At 45.2% G+C, this 6,754-nt stretch overlaps 1 protein-coding gene across 1 annotated transcript in view; it reads right to left on the bottom strand.

Annotated features, from left to right (window-relative positions):
- Positions 1–6,754, bottom strand: part of CTBP2 (C-terminal binding protein 2) — an 80,256-nt gene that overhangs the window by 32,799 nt on the left and 40,703 nt on the right. The gene's annotated exons all lie outside the window — the stretch shown is intronic.

Below are 6,754 nucleotides of genomic sequence, written 5' to 3'. Positions count from 1 at the left end.
CCCAGGAGACCTGCAAAATCACCTTACATCTGACACCCAGGAGCTCCGCATGGCTTGATACAAAGCAGCAAAGCACAGGTTACACATTCTGTTTACGAGAAAATTAATCTTAAGTGACATGGAATGAAATCTTGGATCTGGGAATCAATTTTTTTAAAAAACAATTTTAACTTGCTATTTTGCCAAATTCTAATTGAAAATCATTGCTCAGACCCCAAGGGCTCATGACCCACTTACCAAACACGGCACTGCTGTATTTGGATGGACTCGAGTCAGAGTATTTCTAACACCATGAAGGGTAGAAGCTAGAGGCAAACAAAGCAAGCACCTAAGTACGCCAACTTGAGAGGAGAAGCGTACAAAAAATTTGAAACACAAACATTTTGTGAATGTTAAAGGCAGCGTTGTTCTCAAGCATGGAATACTTTCCTAGAAACTGGCTACCTTTAGGGCACCATCTGTCCTTCTGCAGTATTTTGGTTGGCTTACTGTTGCTGATTCTGGTATTTTCCCCTTTCTTCTGCTCTCCCACCTTCTTCATTCCTCTCCCACTTCTCCAGATGTGTTTGCACCAAAGGAAAGCTGCTCCTGTTGACTCTGCAGGGCAGTTTCCAGCCTTGCCTATGCTCAGCGGTGCTTGCAGCCTGGCTGCTGCCTGGGCTGTCTGGCATTTCTTAGTATGTACTTGTTCAGTACTGCGGTGCTTTGGCTATGTGCCTTATGAACGGATTAAACAAACAAATAGGTAAGAGTCATATTAACTCAGCATGCCTAACAACTTCCCAGAGTGGGAGTAAAGGAAATTGGAGATTCCCCAGGAAGCTGTCCCAGTATGCAGAGTATGGCCAGATTCTACCCATTACAGGGTCATCACAAAGAGGAATCATGTACTCTTGGCACCTGGTGCAGGCAATCCATGACCAAACCATAAAACCAGCAAAAGAAAGACAGGAATTGCATTGCAAACTGCTTATCTTCTCGAGTCCAGCTGCTGCTCTGGAGCCTGAGGGCTCTGGGACGAGTGCGAGAGGCTTTTCAGGAGTTAAAGCAGCACTCTTCCTTACTGGCATCTGACGCCTCTTCCTTCCTGGAGCAAAAGCGTCTCACTGTCCCCCTGGGAGAATGGTGGAGCATCTCCTTTGGCTCTCACTAAGTGCTCTGCAACTTCCTGTGCCGTAAACTGGTTGCGTAACACAAATCTGCACTGTGCAAAACCTCCCGAGCACCGAGCCTTGTAGGAGCCAATGTTGTTTCTCCCAATCCTTCTGTGAGATCTGCTTTCCATATGTCTCTGCCAATGTGCTTGCCTTCTTCATGACTGCGAAAGACCAGTCTCCCTCTCCGCTGATCCTACCGCCCTCCCTGCCTCAGCCCACCTGCCGGCTGCACACAAATGCACATGGATGGGTACCAAATGGTTGGGTTCACTTTTCTCAGCACCACTCTTCTCTCTAATGCCACCACTACTAAGGACATAACACCAAGGCTATGCCTTGTTTCCAACCTCTGCTTGAGCAGTCCCACCACTGTACCGGGGACAGAAGCCACAGTAGGACGGGACTTCCCTTTGCATTTCCCAGGACAAAGCTAATCTACTACCAGGAAACAACTACCAAGAGAGAAAAATTCAGTTTCAGAACTAAGCACAAGTTACAAAAGTCACATTTACTACAGACTTCTCAAACTCCCTCTTCTCCTCCATGTGCCACCTCAGAAGAACAAGACAGTCGAATGGATCTGCTCTGGATTTCTCTTACACACCTCTCACAGCTGCAAATCCTTTACAAGGTGCTTTTACTTAGGAAAGCACCTGTTTTTCACCCTGAGCACTGACAAATCTCTGTTTACAGTCTGGAACTTTATAATATTGAGCCACGATCAAATTCATTATCTCCACACACTCCTGTTGTGTCAATATTGCACAATTGCCATTTCTCTTTCTCCTCCTCAACTGCTACCACGATTTGCATTGCCATTAGCTTTCACAAGTGACCTCCTTCAGTTTATTGTAGCCCATAGTGTCACTAATCTTAAAATTATCCCAAAATATACAGACAGATATGCCACTTCTGACATCTTCTGCCACATCTGAGGATCTTCTTCAAATCCCTCTGTAAAACAGCCAGCTCTGCTTTCCCACGGACCCTGTCCCTCCCTCTCCAGGGAATCATAGAATCATTAAGGTTGGAAAAGACCTCTAAGATCATCGAGTCCAACCGTCGACCCAACACCACCATGTCCACTAAACCATGTCCCTAAGCGCCTCGTCAACCCGTCTTTTAAACACGTCCAGGGATGGGGGCTCAACCACTTCCCTGGGCAGCCTGTTCCAATGTTTAACCACTCTTTCAGTAAAGAAATTTTTCCTCACGTCCAATCTAAACCTCCCCTGGCGCAACTTGAGGCCAAGGAAGAGACACTGCTCCCTGCCCACTATTCATGCTTTTGTGGTGGAGCAGCCAAGTAAGCTCCTTCTGTGCCTCCTGCTCCACAGGTCTTGCAAATCCAGCTCCGCTCCGCTGCTGTGACATCACGTCCCACCTCCTGCTGCTGTAGCGCATCCCATCCCCTCACCTGGCATCCTCTTCCCCAGGGCAGCTGAGGCGCTCAGCCTGTTCTGGGATCTCCCATGACTCTCCCATGACTTCCCACCCACTTCCAGCTAGAAGTCCTCTCCTGCGTCATTCTCAGAGATGCGAAAGTCTGAGGTTTTTTCCCTTTCTGCTTTAATAATCTCTATCTCTGAAGCACTTTTTCTGTTTCAGGAGATCTGGATACTCTTTCCAGCCACCTTCCAGCTCTCTGTACACTTTCACATTTCCACGCTAATGCTCCAGACTTCATGTAGTTCAACCAAGTTTAGAGTCTCAGTTTTTGCTCTTTGCACAGCTACCACTCAACTGTGCCTAGTGAAGCATGTATGGCAACCCAGCCATTTACAATGGTCAAAAAGCCACAGTAGTTTATCAATTATTTTTGTACAGCACTCTCTCTATAGCAGAGCACAGTGGGTCCATATCTATGAATCATTTTCATTTTCTGAGGTTTTTTTTTTCTTAAGAGCATCGCAGTGAGCTAGTCAGACTGGCTTATCTGTTCATTAATAGGAACAGAGGCCAGCCTGACACATTGCAGTTTTAGGCTGAGTAAACCAAAAATGTGGTAAGTTGCCTAATCAGAACAAGAACAGGAATATTAGGATTTCACATAAAACGGAAATATCAGGAATGAAGAAAATAGAAACATTCAACCATACGCACAACTAAACCACTTTTAAATGGCAAACATCCAAACCAGAATGATAGTTCTCAACACACAGCCAGTACTGCACCTCAATGTCAGGCTGACCATGCAAAAATAACCAAAAACTAAATAGTCAGTATCAGTGCCAATCAGTACTACATTTAAAAGCAATTTGAGCTTTACTAATTCAACAGAATGTAATTTGCTGGTAGTAAGAAAGGTGGAATATTTTTTTTGTTTTCCCAAAGCATGACATGGATGGATATCCTGGCTCTGTAAGGTACACCCCAGTTTGTAGCAAGTGCCGGGTGTGGGGCCAAACACACACACACACAAAGCCCCGGCATTCTCTGGATCAGGGCCACAAACCACAGAAAGCAAGATCAAGCAAGAAATCCTCTGACAGATTTAACATGCAACATTTGAAACTGAGCAATATTACTGATATTTACTTCACCCAGGAGCCCTCTATTAGAATTTTGTTTCGGAAATTTTCAATTGCAAACTTGCAAGTATTCAGTGGAATTCCTTTTTATGTCTTGCTTCAGACTGTTAGTAACAGCTCCAGTGCTAATGACCTAACTCCTGAACGTACAGAGGAAAAACAGCACTTCATGAAATATTGATACACACTTGGAAATTTGACAATTATCTCCAGAGCTCCTTGGTAAAATCTGAAAGCAAATAAATAGCAAACATTTCCTGTACTCATTAAAATACTGAAAAACAGAGAAAGAAACCTACTCATTATCCATTTGACAAATATAACCTATTATTTTTAATAATGCACAGGCATTCAATGCATGAAATTTACAGCTTCTCTTGCTTAAAGAAACCATTGGTTTTGTAGATCTAATTTTAAGAAATGCAATAAAAGTAAGTTATGTGGAGCTGGTTGCTTTTGCAGGGGAGAGTAAAATCATTCTTCTGTTGAAATCAATGGTGAAACTACCATTTTTTAGAGGGAAGCACAACTTCACTCACTGCCCTGTTTTGGAAGTTGCTTGTCCAGAAAGGAATTCTCCAAAAATTAGAAATATTAATTTTGTTGGCCTTTCTCATGTAAGCTTGGGAAACAGGAAACTGGAGTAAAAAAGAGCTGATGAGCCAGAGCGTGGGGCTGCTAGTCCACATGATATATCTCTGTATCTTGCTTATCATAGGCCAGTGAGATGATACACAGGCTCACCCTCTGTCCAGAGCACAGCACAGGAGATGCCACAGTGCTGCTCAGGAACTTGTGCTTTTAGGATGAATGGCAAATACAGAGAACATCTTCCCCTTCTGAATAAATATGAACCATAAGGGGAAAACTTTCAATGCAGAGCATGACAGGTTGCTTGGCATTGCATTACAGCGCAACCATCGGTGTTATTATAGTAATTCTGCTTTCTGGACCTTTTAGCCCTGACCGCGGATGAAACAGAACCACAACCGCTGCAAACAAAAAGGAAATGGAAATTTAAGATTCTTGAGTCAAACGTTTCAGCTGGTAAGATAACAACTTCCACTCCTACGCAGGTCCACTCAACATGAGCAAGAATTCAAAGACAGGGAAAGCTTGAGATCAATAGGAACTGGAACTGCCGGCCAGGTGGGATAACTAAAGCTACATTTCAGCTTTCCTGATTACTTCAGTGTCCCAACAGGACGGTCTAGATACTGATAAACTCTCTGCTGTCCACACTGAATACTCTCTTTTATCTTTCATAATACATACTAATCAAGATTCCTTTCATCGACAAAGCAAAATATATGCACTTGCGTGAACTACTGTTCTTTTTGAATATTCATTTGAAACTTTATAACAAGGCATTCAGAGGAAGGCAAAGAACACAACAAATGACTGCACGTAACATTTCCGTTCCTGGGGTTTTTTCACTCTGTGGGTAACAGTGAGAGACTCCAATAAGAGACTAGACCATCATAAGAAAAGGCTGATAATCTGTGGAGTCAGTAAAGGAGTGTGTAGGAGGCAACTTGAAACTGCTCAGGGATTTGCAGTGTTAGAACAAGCGTCAGGAAACGTGTTAGGGTTAAGAAGACGAGTAAGGAAGTCAAGGGGGCATCGTCAGGTTCTTGCATCCCACCACCCTACGACTCCTGATGCGGCTCCTTGGCATGGAGGTAACCCACCCGGAGATACCACCTTCGCATCTGGAAAATACATGCCAAACGTTTCAACAGGAACTCAGTTTTGGTCTTCTTTTTGTGACTTTTTTGATTGAAAGTATATCCTATATTATTACTTATTGTTGTGTTTGCTGTCTAAGCAAAGTCCCTTCTGCTTATTTACTTGCCAAGTTGGTACAACAACCTAGGAAATAATAAATTGCTTGATAACCACAAGAAGTCACTTCTGGCAAACAGTGATGACTCTGCAGAAGTACTGATCCAAATGGATAATGACGGATACACTGATTATATTTTTAAGAGTTTTTCTCCCCATTTTCATGTGTATATGTATCTGCATATATAAATAAAACATGAGAATGCCATCTTGGCTGTTCATATCAGTATTTTCCAAGGATCTCCACCAGCTCCAACCATTCAGGTAAGGCCTGCTGGTTTCCTTCTTACAGTGACAACCTGCTTATCTCTCGGCTTATGGAGCCTAAACCACCCTCCTCCCAGGGACTATGACGCTTTCAGGAACTGCGGGAAGAGTACTGGACTCTCACTCTTCTCCCAGCCTCTCCTTGGCTGCCTCTTCCTCCATGTGCAAGATGCAGCAAGAGGCCATTTCCCTTGGCCACCCTATGTTTGGTGGTTGCGATGCACCCCCAGGGCCTGGGGTGCTCCTGGGATGGAACGCTGCAGGAGGGAAGAGACCGCAAGCCTCCATCACTGACCCTACTGCTGGCAGCGATGGCACCGGCTGTTCAAATGCAGAGCACACTGCCCGTGCACATGGCAGCGGGGTCTGCAGACACTCTGCAAACAAAAAATGGAATTTATGTATTTATGCCTGGCACATGAGGCTAGGTCAACGTCTTCCAAACTACCTGAGACCTGGAGACATCACACAGGGGAACTGAACTGCAGCAGCCTCATAGGGATGCTGTGTCACACGGAAAGGGGCACAGGGTGGCCCCAGGCAGGCAGGGCTGGAACCGTGTTACATCATGCCATGGGACCCACGTTTAAGCTGATTGTTGGCCTTGACACCCTTTGCACTGGGTGAGAGGGCGGAGGAAGGAAAGCTGGGCACTAATCCGCTCCATCTGCTCTGGAGCAGCTAATTGGATTGCGAGTGCAGAAGGCAAGGCTCCCGGACAGGGCGCTGGCAGTCACGCCGGGCAGGCGCAGGCACAGGCACTCAGAAACCTCCTATTTCGCTAAATAAAGCAGCTCTAGTGCAGAGGGCAAGGGTCCCACCATGCTGCCAAACACACCTCTGGCCAAAGCCTTCCTAAGGACACACCCAGTTGTACTGAGGCAGGGCATGGCTGCCCAGCACCTCTCTGCTGGAGAGGTGGAACTAATATTGCCTAGGAAAAATAAAAAACGT

This window comes from Pygoscelis adeliae, unplaced genomic scaffold (genome assembly GCF_000699105.1).
Source record: "Pygoscelis adeliae isolate BGI_AS28 unplaced genomic scaffold, ASM69910v1 Scaffold4, whole genome shotgun sequence".
NCBI lineage: Eukaryota > Metazoa > Chordata > Aves > Sphenisciformes > Spheniscidae > Pygoscelis > Pygoscelis adeliae.
This window is presented reverse-complemented; position numbering and strand designations above follow the sequence as displayed.